This window comes from Hypanus sabinus, chromosome 23, assembly GCF_030144855.1.
Source record: "Hypanus sabinus isolate sHypSab1 chromosome 23, sHypSab1.hap1, whole genome shotgun sequence".
In the NCBI taxonomy this organism is placed as follows: domain Eukaryota; kingdom Metazoa; phylum Chordata; class Chondrichthyes; order Myliobatiformes; family Dasyatidae; genus Hypanus; species Hypanus sabinus.
In genome coordinates this window covers 65,366,057-65,386,258 of record NC_082728.1, presented here as the reverse complement: position 1 = coordinate 65,386,258, position 20,202 = coordinate 65,366,057, and the positions used below count along the sequence as shown (strand labels likewise).

General features: G+C 36.4%; 1 long non-coding RNA gene across 2 annotated transcripts; it reads left to right on the top strand.

Moving 5' to 3' along the window:
* Positions 1-237: 237 nt before the first annotated feature.
* Positions 238-18,584, top strand: LOC132380267 (uncharacterized). 2 transcript variants are annotated; one of them, XR_009507717.1, is made up of 3 exons: positions 238-346; positions 3,403-3,450; positions 18,488-18,584. It is a non-coding gene; the product is annotated as an uncharacterized LOC132380267 (long non-coding RNA). The 2 variants fall into 2 exon arrangements; XR_009507718.1 differs by lacking the exon at positions 18,488-18,584 and adding an exon at positions 13,575-13,798 and having other exon boundaries at positions 253-346; positions 3,294-3,450.
* Positions 18,585-20,202: the final 1,618 nt, after the last annotated feature.

Genomic DNA, 20,202 nt, shown 5'->3' with positions numbered 1-20,202 from the left:
CAAGTTATTTTGGCTGGGATTAGCAGTAACGTCATGTTGTCGAGGAATTCGTTACTTCAGGAAAGTCTCTCCTAATTGACTGTATAAATCATTTGGACTTGCCATATAGCAGTTAACTTCCAGTTAAGTAAGTTGTTTGTTTGTTTCTCATTTTTGTTAAGCAGTGTTTAATAAAATGTTAATTTGTTTATAAAAAACCTGACTCAATTCTATGTTTATTGTTGCCAGACACATATTGTAACACACTATCAACTTGTATTTCTCTCTCTCCTGCCCCCAATTTTTTTCCAATATTTTTATTAGTTTCTACATAGAAGAATACGGAGTACAAGAAAGTATATAAAAGGTGAAACAATATTTTAAAAAACTATCAGTTACATTATATCTGTTCATAATAACGATCTCATTACCCCATATTCATGTAAGTTAATCAAGAGTTATATTGAGATATACTAATTTATTACAAAAAAAGAACCTAATCCCTACCAAGACCAAAGCTGTTTATTAAGGAGAAAAAAGGTAAAATACCTTCTCATATAAGAAAAGTTAATAATAGCCAAAATCTGAGTTTAAACAACAAATCATGAGGAAATCTGCAGATGCTGGAAATTCAAACAACACATACAAATTGCTGGTGGAACGCAGCAGGCCGGGTAACATCTATAGGAAGAAACACTGTTGATGTCTTGGCCTGAAACATCCACAGTGCTTCTTTCTATAGATGCTGCCTGGCCTGCTGCATTCCACCAGCATTTTGTGTGTGTTGCTTAAACATCGAATTGAAGGTTTTGAAAATAATTCAGAAAAGGTCCCCACAATGTTTGAAAGTCTTGATGAGATTCAGAAATTGAACAACGAATCTTCTCTATATCTAAACATGATATAACGTTGCATAACCATTGAGCATGAGTAGGAGGAAAAACATCTTTCCATTTAAACAAAAGTACCCTCCTAGCTATAAGAGAGCTAAAGGCCAAAATATGTAAATCGGATGCCTTCAGCTCAATATCCTGTCCTGCAACAACACCAAATGGGGCCATCAGAGGGTTAGGCTTAAAATTGACTTTAAAAAGTAAGGAAAAAGTTTGAAAAACTTCCTTCCAATATTTTTCAAGATCCGGACAAGTCCAAAACATATGAATTAATGAAGATTCTCCATTATTACATCTGTCACAGCAGGGAGATATATACAAATAAAATGAGAAAGCTTATCCTTAGTCATATGAGCTCTGTGTACCACCTTAAATTGTATGAGGGAATGACGAGCTCATAGTGATGAAGTATTAACCAGTTTAAAATTTCATTGCAAGTTTCCTCAGATATTGATGTCTGTAAATCTTGTTCCCAGAGATTCTTAATTTTGTCTAAAGGAACATTCCTCGTCTCCAGCAACATACCATAAATATTAGATATTGAACAATTATGGAGAGGTCTCAAGATGGTGCTTATGGAGTAAACCGCTGTTAGGCTTTGCTCCAAACCTTTTACGTCTTTTTAACCTACAAACACCCCTTAAATGATCTTTTTATACTTATTATAAAGGGGTCTAAACATACAGAATTTTTCTTTTTAACTATTTGAACTATTTTCAACTCGCTAAAATGTCTAAAGCAAAAGAATCGAAACAGACGAAAGAACCGATAGCTTTAGAAACAATTGCAAAGCTTATAGAAGATAAATTTGAAGGACTGGAGAGAAAAATAACCGTAAAGCTCTCTGCGTTTGATGAGCGTTTAAAGTCATTCGAAGAAAAACTTCAAACACTTACACTGGAATTACAAAAACAACAAGCAAGTATTTTGGCTCTTGAAGAAGCCGCTTGCAAGAAAGATCGTATAATTGAAACTTTGCAACAAGAGCAAAACTCGACTTCTCAACAGATGGATCGTTATAAACCTAATATTACTGATCTTGAAAATTGCTCTCGAAGACAAAATCTTCGGTTAATTAGGATTCCGGAAAAATTTGAGAGCGGTGATCTTACCGTTTTCTTTTCTAAATTTCTAATGGATATCTTTGGTTCAGAAGTACTGGACTCTCTTCCAATAATCGACCGTGCACACCTTGTCTCTCATTTTCGTTCTGATTCAAATTTGAAACCATGACATGTAATTCTCCGGATCCATTACCCTCATACCAAAGAGCGTCTGATTCGGGCGGCCCGATAAAAGGGTATGATTAGCTTTCAAGAATTTAAATTTCATATTTTGGAAGATTATAGCCCTGACGTTTTAAGGGCAAGAATGGCTTTTAGACTGGTTATGTCAAAAATTCACCAGAAAGGCTACAAGCAAGCGCTGTTATTTCCAGCACACTTGAGAGTTACTTTTGAAGATGGAACTTTTCAGCTGTTTAAATCTCCAGCGGATGCTCAAAGCTTTTTGGAACAATGACACTCTATCGGGTTGACTAATGTAATAATTAGTTTATAGATTTGGATCTTTTACAGAATGATGTTTTTTTTGGGGTATGGCTTACATATATTTTTTATATTCGGTAAAAGTTCTTTTTTTATTTATTCTGACTTTATTATTTCTTTTTATATTATTAATCTATTAGCTTTGAAAATAACTTACTAGGGTTTTTTATGTTTGTATATGCTTTTTTATATTTTTAACATTTAAATATTAAGATAAAAAAATAAAATGGCGTTTCTTCTTCCCGACAGACTTTAGTTCTTGGAACGCCATATCCGTTTTGATGTGTTTGAAAGTTTTAAACTCTCATTTAAAATACCAATTTAGTATTATTCATTTATGGGGTTTATCAATTTAATTATTTTTTTACCCTTTTGTTATATATGTAATACTAATTTTATATTACCCTAATACTAACCCTTTCTTATATTATGGGTTGTTTGTATTTTTTTTCCAATTTTTTTTTGTCTGAGTTGCCGTCTTGAGACACAGGGGTAATTTTAGTGTTAGATTGCCTGCTTGCCTCTTTTTGGCTTTTCTCCTGGGGTTTTGAGGGTGGAGGGAGGGGGATTTTTCCTTTTCTTTTTTTTCTTTTTGCTTGCTTTTTGCTTAGTTTTATTTCATGGGCTTATATGAAACTACAAAAATGGTTGCAGTGCCGTGACTTCTGGTTTCTCCTTGAACTCACTTCCTTCTTCTGGGTTCATGAGTTCACTTTTTTTTTAAACTTATGTGTTAAATGTAATAAATATTGTCAATATGGATAGGATTATTAATTTTGTTTCTTGGAATACTAATGGTTTAAATCATCTGATGAAATGGAAAAAAATATCCAAAGTATTCCATAGAATGAATGCCAATGTTATTTTTGTGCAGGAGACTCATGTAAGGAAGGTGGATAGTCAACGTTTTTTTAGGTTTTGGGAGGGACAACAGTATCACTCAAATTCGCAAGCCAAAGTAAGAGGTGTTTCCATTTTTATAGACTCATCGACTTCTTTTATACATCATGAAACAATTTCGGATCCACAAGGTAGATTTTTGCTTATTACTGGTCTACTTTTTAATCAAAAAGTTGTTTTAGTTAATGTTTATGCTCCAAATACTGATTGTCCTGAATTTTTTAAATGCTTATTTACATCCTTTCCTAATCTGAATCAATATAGATTGATAATGGGTGGGGATTTTAACTGTTGTTTAAACCCTTTGATGGATAGATCTAAGCCCACCCAAATTCTTCCGAATAAGTCGGCTTCTCTTATTAACTCTTTTATGATTGATTCAGCTATTTGTGAAATTTGGGGTTCTCTACACCCTAATGACAAAGAGTTCTCATATTTTTCCCATGTTTATCATAATTACTCAAGAATTGATTACTTTTTCATTGATCACCATTTACTTACAGATGTTACTGATTGTAAATATGACTCTATTACCATATCTGATCATGCACCTCTGAAGTTATCTATTAAAATAACAGATTCATATATCAATGCTAAATTTTGGAGGTTTAATCCTATTTTATTGCAGGATTTAGACTTTGTTAACTTTATTAAACAACAAATTGATTTGTTTTTCTCAACAAATTCTACAGCAGAGATCTCTAGTGGAATTTTTATGGGATACTTTTAAAGCATATATTCGTGGACAGATTATTTCATACTTTGCTGGAGTTAAGAAACAAACTAATTCTAAAATATTAACATTAGTTGATAAAATCAAGGCAATTGATAAGATTTATTCAATGACCCCTAGTAAAGAACTTTATAAAGAAAGAGTGGAACTTCAAATGGAGCATAGTTTATTATTATCCTCTTCGATTGAAAGTCAGTTAATTAAATCAAAAACCCAATTCTATATATATGGAGATAAGTCTGGTAAATTATTGGCTAATCAATTGAAAATTGTTTCGGATAAATGACAGATTACTGGGATTCGTAAACAACATGGTACTCTGACGATTGACCACAAAGAGATAAATAAAGCCTTTCAAGATTTTTATAATTCCTTATATCAATCAGAATTCACTAAGGATTTTTCTATAGTAAATGAATTTTTAAGGAAATTGAATATTCCAAAAGTAACTGTTGAGGATAACATATTTTTAGATACACCTATTACGGAGTCTGAAATAGAAAAGGCTATTTTTTCAATGAATTCTGGTAAAGCTTCTGGTCCAGATGGTTTTTCCACAGAATTTTTAAAATCTTTTTCTTCTATACTTTCTCCTTGGCTTTGTAAAATTTTTAAAGATGCATTAAGTATAGGCAAATTACCACAATCTTTTTATGAAGCTTCTATTTCTTTAATTCTTAAAAAAGATAAAGACCCTACTGAATGCGCATCCTATCGGCCTATATCTTTGTTGAATACGGAGTTTAAGATTTTTAGTAAAATTTTGGCCATTAGATTAGAAAATATATTACCTTGAATTATTTTTGAAGATCAGACTGGATTTATTAAAAATCGCTATTCATCTTTTAACATTAGAAAATTAATTAATATTATTTATACTTCTTCATCTAAAATCCAGAATGTGTCATTTCTTTAGATGCTGAAAAAACATTTGATAGAGTTGAATGGCCATATTTATTTAATACAATGCAACAATTTTAATTTTAGTTCAAAATTTATATCATGGATTAAATTAATATACCATAAACCCTTAGCTTCGGTTTTTACCAATAATCAAAGATCTCCTTTTTTTCAGTTCTTTCCTGGTACAAGGCAAGGTTGCCCTTTAAATCCTTTACTATTTGACATCACTTTAGAACCTTTGGCTATAGCTATTCGTGAATCACCCAATATTCTGGGTATTACCCGTGGGGAGAGGACGTATAAAGTATCATTATATGCCGATGATTTGTTATTATATATATCTGACCCTGAAAGATCTATTCCTGCTATTTTGTCTTTGCTTGCTCAATTTAGTAACTTTTCTGGTTATAAATTGAATTTTAACAAGAGTGAACAATTTCTATTAAATATGCAAGTTCCAATTTATAAACATTTACCATATAAAATTGTTACAGATTATTTTATTTACTTAGGTATTAAAATTACTAAAAACATAAAGATTTATTTAAGGTTAATTTTTTACCTTTAATTGATCAAATTAAGCAACTTGCTATTAGGTGGTCTCCACTATCTTTGTCATTGGTTGGCAGATTTAATGCTATTAAGATGATGATACTACCTAAATTTTAATATTTATTTCAAGCATTACCAATTTTTATTCCTAAATCTTTCTTTGATACTATTGACTCCAAAATATCTTCTTACTTGTGGCAGAATAAAAATCCTAGATTAGGCAAAAAATATTTACAGAAGCCTAAGAAGGAGGGCGGCTTGGCTCTACCAAACTTAAGATTTTACTATTGGGCAGTTAATATACGGTATTTAATATTCTGGACACAAGAATTGACTATAGCTACTTGCCCACAATGGGTAAATTTGGAATGTAAATCTGTGCAAGATTTTTCACTGATTTCAATCTTAGGATCTTCACTTCCTTTTTCTTTATTCAAATTGAATAAACAGATAACTAATCCCATAGTCAGATATACATTACAAATTTGGTTTCAATTTCGTAAATTTTTTGGTTTGAATAAATTTATTTTATCATGTCCTATAATATCTAACTATTTTTTTCGGCCTTCATCTATGGATCAAGCTTTTCTTTTATGGAAAACAAAAGGTATAACATGTTTTCGTGATCTGTTTCTGGATGATAACGTTATGTCCTTTGAACAGCTATCTAATAAATATAATTTACCTAAAACCCATTTTTTTAGATATTTACAAGTTAGAAATTTTTTGTATAATGAGTTACAGTCTTTTTCGAAAGAACGTCCATTGGACATTACAGAAAGAATTTTAGCCCTTAATCCTTATCAAAAGGGTTTAGTAACCATCATTTATAAGATGATCATGAATTTACAGCCAGATGTATCAGAAAAATTAAGAAGGAATAGCAAGAAGAGTTGCATTGTCCTATATCCACTGAGCAATGGGAAAAAATTTTTATTATTAGTAAATTCATCCTCTATTTGTGCTAAACATGCCCTAATACAATTTAAGGTTGTACATAGAGCTCATATGTCTAAGGATAAACTGGCTCGATTTTATTCTCATGTTAATTCAACCTGCGACAGATGTCATTCTGATGTTGCTTCATTGACTCATATGTTCTGGTCTTGTCCTTGTTTACAAAATTATTGGAAAGATATTTTCAGTATTATTTCAAGAGTTTTAAATATCAATTTTCAACCGCATCCTTTTACTGCAATTTTCGGTTTACCAATGATGGATAATAACCATTAATCCGCTTCATCTCAATGATTGCATTTGTTACATTAATGGCTAGAAGATCTATTTTATTGAATTGGAAAGAAATTAATCCTCCAACTGTATTTCAGTGGTTTTCTCAAACTATCTCTTGTTTGAGTTTAGAAAAAATTAGAAGCGTGGTTTTTGATTCTTCAGTTAAATTTGAAGAAACTTGGAGACCATTTATTCAACATTTTCATATGTTAAATTGTCTTTTCCTAAACCTTACTTTTATTATCCTTAATTATTTGGATGGAGGTTCGGAGTTATTGGCACTACTCTATGTATTTAACATTATATATTGGCCCATGTTGGTTAGTGTTTTTTCTCTTTTTTTGGGTTTTTTTTCTTTTTTTTGTCTCTTTTACATAAATACTGTGAGTTTGGGAGGCCTTATATATTGATTATTATATATCTGTCTATTTAAACTATTAATTATGTATTCTCAAACGCTTTGTATTCATATTTCATCTATGTTTTTCTTAAAATTAATAAAAAGATATAAAAAAAGAAAGAACAATTATGAAAAGGTGTCAAACTAAAAATTACATCTAGTAAGTTCTTATCTGAGCTTATAGGAAATGTGCATAATTGAGATCTTAAGAAGTCTCTGATTTGTAAATATCTAAAAAAAGTGAGTTTTGGGTAAGCTATATTTGGCTGACAATTGCTCAAATGAAAAAAGGTTTCCTCCAACAAACAGATCCCCAAAACATTTAATAATCAACCTGTCCCATTCTTTAAAAACTAAATCAGTCATGGAGGGTTTGAAAAAAAATTAGAATAAATGGGACTTGAAAGGGAAAATCTCAATAAACCAAAGTGTTTCCTAAATTGTATCCAGATCATCAGAGTATGTTTAACTATTAAATTATCGGTTAGTTTACTTACAAATAAAGGAAGTGAGGATCCAAGAAGAGAAATAATGGAAAATTTATTAACAGAGTTAGTTTCTAAAGAGACCCATACCTGACAATCTACACAATTAATATAATATAGCCAAAAAGTAAGATATTGCATATTAACTGCCCAATAATAAAACCTAAAATTAGGTAAGGCTAAACCTCCAGAATTCTTAGATTTTTGAAGATGAACTTTATTTAAACGAGGATGTTTATTTTTCCATATCTAAAAGGATAAAATAGAATCAAGAGAGTCAAAAAAGGATTTAGGAATAAAAACAGGTAAAGCCTGAAAAAGATATATAAATTTAGGTAGAATATTCATTTTGATAGAATTAATTTGTCCAATCAATGATATTGAAAGAGGTGACAATTTAATGATATCCTTTTTACGTGATTCAATAAAGTAAGAAAGTTTTCTTTAAACAGGTGTTTGCAATTCTTAGTGACTGTTACACTCAAATAAGTAAATTGATTCCTTACAACTTTAAAAGGGAGATTTGTATTAATTGATACCAAATTATTTAAAGGAAATAATTCACTCTTATGTAGGTTCAATTTATATCCTGAAAACTGGCTAAAACGGGAGAGTAAAGAAAGTACACAAAGTAATAAGGTCTCAACATTAGACATAAACAGCAATATATCATCAGCGTAAAGCAAAATTTTGTGAGTAATGCCTCTCCTTAAAATATCATTAGATTCTTGAAAAGCAATGGCAAGGGGTTCTAAAGCTAGATCAAAGAACAAAGGGCTCAATGCACAGCCTTGTCTGGTTCTGCAATGAAGTTTAACTGGTTTGGAATTTTGAAGATTAGTAAGAACCTGAGCAGGAGGAGATAGATAAAGTAATTTAATCCATTGAATAAAATCTGGTACAAAATTAAATTTTTCTAAGGTTTTAACTAAATAGTTCCATTCAACCTGATGGAAGGCCTTCTCAGCATCTAAGGATATCACACATTCAATATCTCCTGGGAGGGAGAGTAAGTAACATTTAATACACAGCATATATTAAAATGGGAATGTTGGTTTTTAATGAATCCAGTCTGATCATCAGAAATAATAGAAGGTAGAATATTTTCAATCCTATGAGCCAGAACTTTAGAAAGGATTTTAGTTTCAAAATTGAGTAATGAAATTGGCCTATATGAAGATCATTCAGTTGGGTCCTTGTTCTTCTTTAGGATAAGTGAAATAGAGGCTTCATAGAAAGATTGAGACAAGCTACCCAATTTGAAAGAATCCAAACTGCTGTATAATTGCAGTACAACTGTTGTTACGTACCCCGTAACTGGGTCACTTACCAGCAAAGATAGAGAGGTCCGTTGAAGTCTGATGGTACTATTTTTAACAGTATTTATTGATAAAAATACACAAAAATAATATCAATGCAAACATACAGCTAATATAAGTCATCAATACTAAATCTAAAAGCGCGGGTATAATAATTATCAATAAGAAATAGCTCTATTGTTGCCTAGGGGATAATGTATTGTCCAACGGAAATATAAAAGTCACTTTAGTTCATTCAGGCTGCAGCCTTTGGTTGGAGTCAAGAGAGACAGCTTTTGGAACTTGCCAGAGTTTTTCCTTTTAATGATGTTGATCCTTCGAAATGTCGTTGGTGTCCTTTTCCTTTTAGCTAAGCCATCTTCTGTGGTCAGTCCCGCCAATCCCGGGCAACGGGAATGGACGCACGCGGGCCCCACCGGCTGTCGCTGGATTTCTAGCGTTTCTCCTGGTGCGTCTAAAGGGGTTGTTCCCCAGACCCTCTTTTATCCTTACTCACAGGGTCTCAGATGTCAATCAGGTTGGAATGATGCCATCCCTCAACCAGCCCACTTTATTCATTCCCTGAGGGCTTCAAATAAATAGTACGGTACTCAATACACAATTCCGTCTCCAAGAGACAATGGCCATTTTCCGTGGCTTTCTGTGGCTGAGGGTCCAGGGCATTCCAAACCCCTTGTGGATTCTTTGTGTCTCTCTCTCATTTCCTGGGTCCCTGACCCGCATTAATATCAATCTTGCGATTCTCAAAAAGGAGGGGGCTACTTTGTACCCTTTGGCCCCTCAGAGTTGGGGCACAGTCGTAACACCCCCTTTCTTCAACGCTTTTTTTTCCATCGGTAAAAGACGAAGTAATACAGAGTCTTACAGGATTTTAGAATCTTAACACAATACAAAAGCTTTTTTTTCACTACAGAGTGATACAGTTATACATTCAATTCGGCATCTAAACAGTTAACGATTACATTGTCACTTCCTTTAATACCTTAACATCTTGTACCTTACTAAAGTCTTGTAGCATCAGACTTCAATTTAATAACCACCTATTTTTATTTCTTTCCTTCAGCAAACAACAACTAAAGAGTTGTGATCTTAGCTTACGTGTATACTACAAAAGTTCATGCAAAATACTAATCTTTATGTTACTTTCAAACTTAACAGTCAAGCTTCCATGGGGGTTGTCTTTATTATTCACATGCTTTGTCGAAATCCCTTAAAACTGGCTTCTGCTATTTAAAAATGATGTCCCATTAACCCTCGCCTCTTTTCCGGTAAATTCCCATGTGGTGAGCTTGTGCACCCTGGCGAAATAGGCTTTCGCCCGCTCCTTTCATAGGGGTTATTTTATCAACAATGTATTCCAAACTTAGACCATCTTTCGAATTTCCACACAATTCTTTAATTTTTCGCAAGTTGCTAGTTTTCTCTTCAGGACCCTTCAGGCTATTAGTTCTCAATGCCAGCGATCCCTCTTTATTCAAACAGCATTTTGAATTCTGCGGATTCACACCACACTCTGGAATAATAGTGTGTGGGGCCCCTTTACCTTCCAACTCAACCTGTAATTGATTCACAGGCTTTGGGGTACCAAGCCATTGTCTCTGTAGCCTGGTTGCTGCTTCTGACATCAGTCCAGACTTCAAATTCTCTTCATTCGATTTGGAAACTACACTTTTCCCTTTTCCTTCAATAATAATATTCACCTCACCACCCATTATCTCCTCACTAACTTTTAACACACATTCGAGCACAAACACTTGGGAACTCTCACTTCCCACTATTACCAAGGTTAACCCTTTCTTCACTGAACCAAGTCCATCTGACCCACAAGGACTGCATTCCTTTTGAATTGAATCAAATACCTCAGACTTTTTCTGAGCTCCATTACTAGGTTCAGTACCACGTGTATCCACATCTTGGACACACTCAAACGGGACATTTGCCTCTTCCAGGCTTTCAACACCCGTACCCTGTTCAAATTCTAAATTCCCCTGATCCTCCCAGCTACTCTCTGGGTAACTCCCTCCTGGAGTAAACTCAACCTCGCGGGCTGAAACAACCTCATCTGCCACCCCAGCCGACTTCTTCAAGGCAAGGGCACCCTTTTCATCTAGGACTGCCCTCATTTCATTATCGGGAACACCTTTAGAATTTTCAACTTCTACAAACAGTTCTGCCAAACCAGACAGATCATCCATGTCCAACTCTGGACCTTTTAACAGCTTTATCTGTTTCTCATCTTTATTTCATGCCTCTAGAACTTTTCTCCTTGCTAAGGGCAGGTCTACCTCCTCTCCCTTACTCTCTTTCACTTTACTACTCTTCGTTTTACCATCCTCTAAACCCTCGTGGTACAGGGTCGGTAAAAACATCTCGGCCAAATCAATACTGGCCGGATTTAAACTGCTCTTGTTCTCAGCTGCCTTTCTCGACATGCTGCGAGTGATCGCGCATGCGGGATAGATCTTGGAATCTAGGGGTGGGACCTCCACCGGCTGTCTCGTCAGCTTCATTACTGAGCAAACCTTACCACCGGCTAAATCATTACCCAGAAGGACGTCCGCGTCAGTTCTCTGGAATAATGATCGCACCCCCATTTCAACTGGTCCAGATACCAGCTCACAATTCATAATGATCCTATGCAAGGGCGCCATTTCTGTCCCTTTTCCTATACCTTTCACAGCTACCATTCCCATCTTGTGACCAAAATCCAGTACCTTACTGCTAATCAATGACAGTTCAGCCCCCGTGTCTCTCCAGATCTGCACGGGAACTGGTGGGTCTCCCTCTCTCACAGACATGGTTCCGTGTGACAGACAAGTCTCAGACCCTTCTCGTACTCTGTCTACCTGGGGCTCGCTTGTCGATTTACTGATTACCGCGGCACATCCTATAGGGACTGCGGCTTTCCATTTTCCTGTCTCCTTCCTCGGAGCAAAGCACCGAGATGCAATATGTCCCCCCTTTCCACAATTAAAACAGGTCAAGCCCGGAAATCTCTGGCCGTCCTGCTTCTCCTCCTCAATCTTACCACTAGCTCCTGGCGGGACCTCTGCCTCGGCCGGCGGACTTTCTTGATCGTTCCCACGGTCTCTCTGGGAACTTTTATTCGAGGAGAACTTTGTCTTGTGAGTTAGAGCATATTCATCTGCGAACCTAGCAAATTCTGAGATGGACTTATTCGGCTTCTCATCCGGATATCCTCCGAAACTTTTAAATTCCTCAATCAGAATTAACTTCCTGAGACGCCAAAAATTCTCTTCCACTATTTCTGCGGTACACCAACGGTCCAAGAGCACACCCTTCTCATAGGCAAACTCGGTGTACGTCTGATTCCACCCTTTCTTTAAATTTCTGAACTTTTGTCTATACACTTCAGGTACCAATTCGTAAGTTCAAAGCATGGCCTCCTTTACTTTGCCATAATTCTCCACCTCTTCCTCCTCCAGGGACAACGCCGCATATGCCCGTTGTGCTTTCCCTTTTAACACACTTTGTAACAATGCCACCCACTGCTCTTTGGGCCACTTCTGATTCACTGCCACCTTTTCAAAAAGCAAGAAATAACTATCAACATCCGTCTCCTTGAACAGAGGTACTAACATCAACTCCTGACTAACATTAAACTGCTCCTCTCGGTCTGACCCTTGAACTCTTTGCTCTTGCCTTAACTTCTCCATATCCAAGTCATGTTGCCTCTGTTTCTCTTTCTCAGCTGCTTCCAGCTGTTTTACCTGAATTTCATGCTCCCTTTGCTTCTCAGCTTTGTCCTGCCCTTTTTTTGCCTCTAATTCCTTTAGCTGGAGCGCATGCTCCCTTTGTTTGTTCGCCCTTTCTTTCTCTCTCTCAGCTGCGTCCAGCTGCTTTAACTTAATTGCATTTTCCAATTTTAATTTCTCCAACTCTAACTGAGCCATCCCACTAGCTGGTACCTGTTCAGGGATATTTTCCAATACCTCAGCTGCAAGCACATTCTTCCCAATATAATACTGAGTTATGGCCCTTCGCACCTCCCGCTTTTTCATTGACAACCTCACCTCTGCGAGGTTTAGTCCCTTCGCCATATTTATCAAGTCCGATTTGGTGGCCGTCTCTAGCGTCCAGACTCTAACACCTCAGAGTCGGGTTTTCTATAAATTCATCCACGTCCATCTTTGCTGGTTTCCCATCTGGCTACCCACGTACCAGATCCAATTTTGGACTTACAAGCCTGATTCACTGGCCTCCCAATTTGGTATCAAATCCCGAGACGAGACCCCCAAGTTGTTACGTACCCCGTAACAGGGTCACTTACCAGCAAAGATAGAGAGGTCCATTGAAGTCTGATGGTACTATTTTTAACAGTATTTATTGATAAAAATACACAAAAATAATATCAATGCAAACATACAGCTAATATACGTCGTCAATACTAAATTTAAAAGCACGGGTATAATAATAATCAATAAGAAATAGCTCTATCGTTGTCTAAGGGATAATGTATTGTCTGATGGAAATATAAAAGTCACTTTAGTTCATTCAGGCTGCAGCCTTTGGTTGGAGTCAAGAGAGACAGCTTTTGGAACTTGCCAGAGTTTTTTCCTTTTAATGATGTCGATCCTTCGAAATGTCGTTGGTGTCCTTTTCCTTTTAGGTAAGCCATCTTCTGTGGTCAGTCCCGCCAATCCTGGGCAATGGGAATGGACGGACGCGGGCCCCACCGGCTGTCGCTATTAAACGCTGTCATGGGATTTCTAGCGTTTCTCCTGGTGCGTCTAAAGGGGTTGTCCCCCAGACCTTCTTTTATCCTTACTCACAGGGTCTCAGATGTCAATCAGGTTGGAATGATGCCATCCCTCAACCAGCCCACTTTGTTCATTCCCTGAGGGCTTCAAATAAATAGTACAGTACTCAATACACAATTCCGTCTCCAAGAAACAATGGCTGTTTTCCGTGGCTTTGTATCGCTGAGGGTCCAGGGCATTCCAAACCCCTTGTGGATTCTGTGTGTCTCTCTCTCATTTCCTGGATCCCAGACCTGCATTAATAGCGATCTTGCGATTCTCAAAAAGGAGGGGGCTACTTTGTACCCTTTGGCCCCTCAGAGTTGGGGCACAGTTGTAACACTGTGGTATAATTAATGAAGAAAAAGCCTTATAAAATTCTCCAGAAAACCTATCTGGATTCGGAGCCTTCCCCGAGTGTAATGAATGTATAGCCTCGGCAATTTCCTCATAAGGAATGGGTTGATCCATCTGTTTACAATCATCAGCAGAAAGTGCAGCAGGCAGTGAAGAAGGCTAATGGAATGTTGGTCTTTATTACAAAGGGAATTGAGTACAAGAGCAAGGAAATCCTCTTGTATTTGTACAGAGCCCTGGTGAGACCACACCTGGAGTATTGTGTACAGTTTTGGTCTCCAGGGTTAAGGAAGGACATCCTGGCTGTAGAGGAAATGCAGCGTAGATTCACAACGTTAATTCCTGGGATGTCAGGACTGTCTTACACAGAGAGGTTAGACAGACTGGGCTTGTAAACACGGGAATTAAGGAGAATGAGAGGGGATCTGATTGAAACATATAAGATTATTAAGGGATTGGACAAGATAGAGGCAGGAAATATGTTTCAGATGCTGGGAGAGTCCAGTACCAGAGGGCATGGTTTGAGAATAAGGGGTAGGTCATTTAGGACAGAGTTAAGGAAAAATTTCTTCTCCCAGAGAGTTGTGGGGGTCTGGAATGCACTGTCTCGGAAGGTAGTGGAGGCCAATTCTCTGGATGCTTTCAAGAAGGAGCTAGATAGGTATCTTATGGATAGGGGAATCAAGGAATATGGGGACAAGGCAGGAACCAGGTATTGATAGAAGATGATCAGCCATGATCTCAGAATGGCAGTGCAGGCTCGAAGGGCTGAACGGTCTACTTCGGCACCTATTGTCTATTGTCTATTGAAAGTGCAGGGATATTTAATTGATCTAGAAAATTATTCATTACAGCACCATCTTTAGGGGAATCAGAACTATAAAGTTTAGAATTCTCTAAAGGTATCATTTATTTCTGAGTGATCAGTTGTCCTATCACGATTAGTTTTGCAAATTTCTTTAATTTGTCATTTAACTATAGAAGTTTTTAATTGGTTGGCCAATACTTTGCCTGATTTATCTCTGTGAATGTAAAATTGAGTTTTATCTTTAGGAAGTTGAGTTTCAATTGGATATATTAACAGAAGATCATATTTCGTTTTAACTTCAACACGTCTTATATAAAACAGGATCTGGAGCTATAGCATATTTTTGATCTAATTGTTTCAATTGATTGGCTAATTCAATTCTTTCTTTATTAGCTTTATTCTTAACACTCGCAGTATAAGAAACAATTTGTCCTCTAATATAGGCCTTGAAAGTATTCCATACAATAAGATTGGAATTTTTTTCCTTTATATTCTCTTCAAAAAACAAAATAATATGCCTCGCATTAGGGTTAGGGTTTAATGCCTCACTAGAAATTTTAAAAATTCCTTATCAGATAACAAAGTTGTATTAAAACAGCAAAATCTGTTTGTTTGAGGAAGACCAGGGAGATTTAAAGATAGAAACACAGGAACATGATCGGAAACAGCAATTTATTTATATTCACAGGAATGAACTGATGAAATCATTTGATTATCAATAAAAAATACTTAATCCTGGAATATGTATGATGAACATGGGAAAAAACAAGTACTCCCTATCTAAAGGATGTAAGAAACGCCAAATATCAACAATGCCACATTTCAATAAAAAAGATTGAATAAACAAAGTTGATTTATTAAGAGATGCTGGTTTAGAAGATGATCAGTCTAAAATTGGGTCTAGCCAGCAGTTAAAATCTCCTCCCATCACTAAGGAATAAAGACTCAGATCTGGTGAAAACGAAAAGAGAACACTCAAAGAATCCCGGTTCATCTACATGTGGGGCATACACATTGGCAAATACTATTAATTTATTATCTAGTTTTGCTGAAACTATAACAAAACATCCATTAGTATTAGACACTACTTTATGTTGGACAAAGGAAAGTCTATTATTTATAAGAATCGAAGCTCCTCTAGATTTGACCTGAAAAGATGAATGAAAACAAAGTCCGTTCCAACGGCTAAAAAAATGTAGCTTATCCCCAGGACCTTGAGGGAAGTTTGTGTAGAAATAGCAGGAGCTCTGACGGAGATCTTTAAGCTGTCATTAGAAACAGGGATTGCGCCGGAGGATTGGCGTATTGCTCATGTGGTTCCATTGTTTAAAAAGAGTTCTAGAAGTAAGCCTAGCAATTATAAACCTGTCAGTTTGACATCAGTGGTGGGTAAATTAATGGAAAGTATTCTTAGACATAGTATTAATAATTATCTGGATAGACAGGATCTGATTAGGAATAGCCAGCATGGATTTGTGCGTGGAAGGTCACGTTTGACAAACCTTATTGAATTTTTTGAAGAAGTTACGAGGAATGTTGATGAGGGTAAGGCAGAGGATGTAGTCTATATGGACTTCAGCAAAGCCTTTGACAAAGTTCCACATGGAAGGTTAGTTAAGAAGGTTCAGTCGTTAGGTATTAATGCTGCAGTAATAAAATAGATTCAACAGTGGCTAGATGGGAGATGCCAGAGAGTAGTGGTGGATAATTGTTTATCGGGATGGAGGCCGGTGACTAGCGGGGTGCCTCAGGGATCTGTTTTGGGCCCAATGTTGTTTGTAATATACATAAATGATCTGGATGATGGGGTGGTAAATTGGATTAGTAAGTATGCCGATGATACTAAGGTAGGAGGTGTTGTGGATAATGAAGTGGATTTTCAAAGCCTGCAGGGAGATTTATGCCGGTTAGAAGAATGGGCTGAACGTTGGCAGATGGAGTTTAATGCTGAGAAGTGTGAGGTTGTACATTTTGGCAGAAATAATCCAAATAGAACATACAGGGTAAATGGTAGGGCATTGAGGAATGCAGAGGAACAGAGAGATCTAGGAATGACAGTGCATAGTTCCCTGAAGGTGGAGTCTCATGTAGATAGGGTGGTGAAGAAGGCTTTTGGAAAGCTGGCCTTTATAAATCAAAGCATTGAGTACAGAAGTTGGAATGTAATGTTAAAATTGTACAAGGCATGGGTAAGGCCAAATTTAGAATATTGTGTGCAGTTCTGGTCATCGAATTATAGGAAAGATATCAATAAATTAGAGAGAGTGCAGAGACGATTTACTAGGATGTTACCTGGGTTTCAGCACTTAAGTTACAGAGAAAGGTTGAACAAGTTATGTCTCTATTCATTGGAGCGTAGAAGGTTGAGGGGGGATTTGATCGAGGTATTTAAAATTTTGAGAGGAATAGATAGAGTTGACGTGAATAGGCTGTTTCCATTGAGAGTAGGGGAGATTCAAACGAGAGGACATGATTTGAGAGTTAGGGGGCAGAAGTTTAAGGGAAACACGAGGGTGTATTTCTTTACTCAGAGAGTGATAGCTGTGTGGAATGAGCTTCCTGTAGAAGTAGTAGAGGCCAGTTCAGTTGTGTCATTTAAGGTAAAATTGGATAGGTATATGGACAGGAAAGGAGTGGAGGGTTATGAGCTGAGTGCGGGTAGGTGGGACTAGGTGAGATTAAGAGTTCGGCACGGACTAGGAGGGCTGAGATGGCCTGTTTCCATGCTGTGATTGTTATATGGTTATATATGGTTATCATCTTTGCATTTGTGAGTTTATTGTAAAAAATAATAAGCAAAAATCTTATTATGTTTAACGGTGATTTAACCCTTCCATGTTAAAACTGAGTAAATTAATAGTTTGGTCCACTTTTAATATTATTTAAAGGAAGGGTTAAAATGTAAGTTAAAACCAATCCATAAACCTTGAGAAATGGTAACCCGGCAACAAGTTGGCTAAAAAAATTCGATAATAGCTTCTGAGAAAAAAAACATACCCCCGCCCACCTCCCAAAGAAGGAAGACCGACCAATAGAAAGCCGGCATCTACAACTATGGACAACCCTCAAAAAACCTGGTGATTGCTCCAATTAGTTTCAAGGTTATTTATATTCCAACCTAGACTAATCAATATCCAAACAAGGAATTCAATTCTTGTATATCAAAAATACAGTATTAAAAAAGAAACAGAAGGAAATTAGTTACAAAGGTTTACCAAATGTAAAAGATACAGAAAGACATTAAACATTTAATCTTATATCTTCATGAAAAAACAGGCTAAGCAGTTAGCTTTCAAATTAAATAAAGCTTTATGCTTCAGCATTCAAACAAAACCATTTGAAGGATGCATATTTAATGAGATTCTCAGTCAAACTGGGTAGCCAAGGGACAGGTTAAAGCCCTTGTTAAAAAAATTCCAACAAAGCTTGTTTAAACTTAGCACATTCCTGCAAAACCTCAAGTGAACAGTCTTTGAGAATCTTAATATTCCACCCTATAACGAATCATGCCCCTTTGATGGGATTTACAAATTAAAAGTTTCTTATTTAATCTTGTGTCTTCATGTAAGGACAAACTAAGCAGCTAGCCTTTGGATTTTAAAAACCTTTGTGCTTCAGCAGTCGAATGAAACCATTCAAAAGATCCATTTTTAAGTCTGATTCTGAGTCGAGCTGGGTAGCGAAGAGAGGGCTTGAAACCCTTGTTAAAAACCTCGGACATAACTTCTTTGAAATTAGCAAGTTCCTGCATAACCTCAGGTGAGTAATCTTCAACAATTCTAATCTTGCAACCATGATAGTCAATCATGCCTCTTCAACGAGATTTGCGTATTAACAGTTCCCGTATTAATAATTTATGAAAACAAATTATTACTGATCTTGGTCTATCTCTGGTAGGAGGTCTAAACATGGGAGACCTGTGTACTCGATCAATCATAGGCAAAGACACCAAAATTTCTTGAAATAATTCTTGCAGAAAGTTTGCAAAGAATTCCATAGGGTGATTACCTTTGGTTAATTCTTCGAGACCCAGAACCCATAGGTTGTTTCTTCTACTTCTATGTTCTATGTTGAATCTTCTGTCTTAACTTTTCGTTGGACTTAGATTGTTTTTCACAAAGCTTTTGCAATTCATCCATTTCCATTTCCAGAGATGACAAAGTTGCTTCATTATTTTTTATACGTTTATCGTGTTCATTAAGAGTTTGCTGAATAGAATCCAATTTACATCTATTTGTTTAAATTCAGAGCTGAATTTTTGAAACTTCTCAGAGGCTTCTCGTGTATGACTTTTCAGCAAATCCATAATAGAATCCAAAGAAGCAGGGGGATCATCCTTTTTAGTACCTCTGCCACCCCTTAATGTAGCCATAATGAAAAAATATCACACTTAAAAAAGAAGTTTCAAGACAGGTTGGAAATAGTAAGATAATTAGAGTTGGAGCAACGGCAGATTGCTGTTTCTCCATCAGCCACCACCAGGAAATCTCTCAACCTTAAAATCTACTCCTCAGCTTTTTTCTCCAGTCCTGCTGAAGGATTTCAGTCCAAAACATCGACTGTACTCTTTTCCTAGATGCTGCTGAGTTCCTCCACAATTCTCTGTGTTGCTCAGCACTATCTCCATGCTTTTATATTCTATTTCCCTTGAAATAAATGCCAACATTGCATTTGCCTTCTTTACCACAAACTCAACCTGTATAAATGAACCTTTTGGGAATCTTGCGTGAGAATGCCCAAGTCCCTCTGCACCTCTGACATTTGAACATTTTCCCATTTAGATAATAGTCTGCACTATTGTTCCTTTTACCAAAATGCATTATCATACGTTTCCTAACACTATATTCCATCTGGCACTTTTTTGCCCATTCTTCCAATTTGTCTAAGTCCTGCTGCAATCACATTGCTTCCATAGCACTATCTACCTCTCCACCTATCTTTGTATTATCCACAAACTTATCAATTCCATTATCTAAATCAATGACAAACAGTGCAAAGTAGTGGTCCCGATACTGACCCCTGAGGAACACCACTAGTCACTGGCTGCCAACCAGAAAGGTCCCAGTCACCCCTTCATTCCCACTCACTGACTCCTGCCTGTCAACCATTCCTCTATCCATGCCAGTATCTTCCCTGTAATGCCATAGGATTTTATCTTGTTATGCAGCCTCATGAGCAGCACCTTATTAAATGACTTCTAAAAATCCAAGTAAATGACATCCACTGCCTCTCCTTTGTCTACCCTGCCTGTTAATTCCTCAAAGAACTCTAATAGATTTGTCAGACAAGATTTCCCTTCTCAGAAGCAATGCTGACTTTGACTTACTTTATCA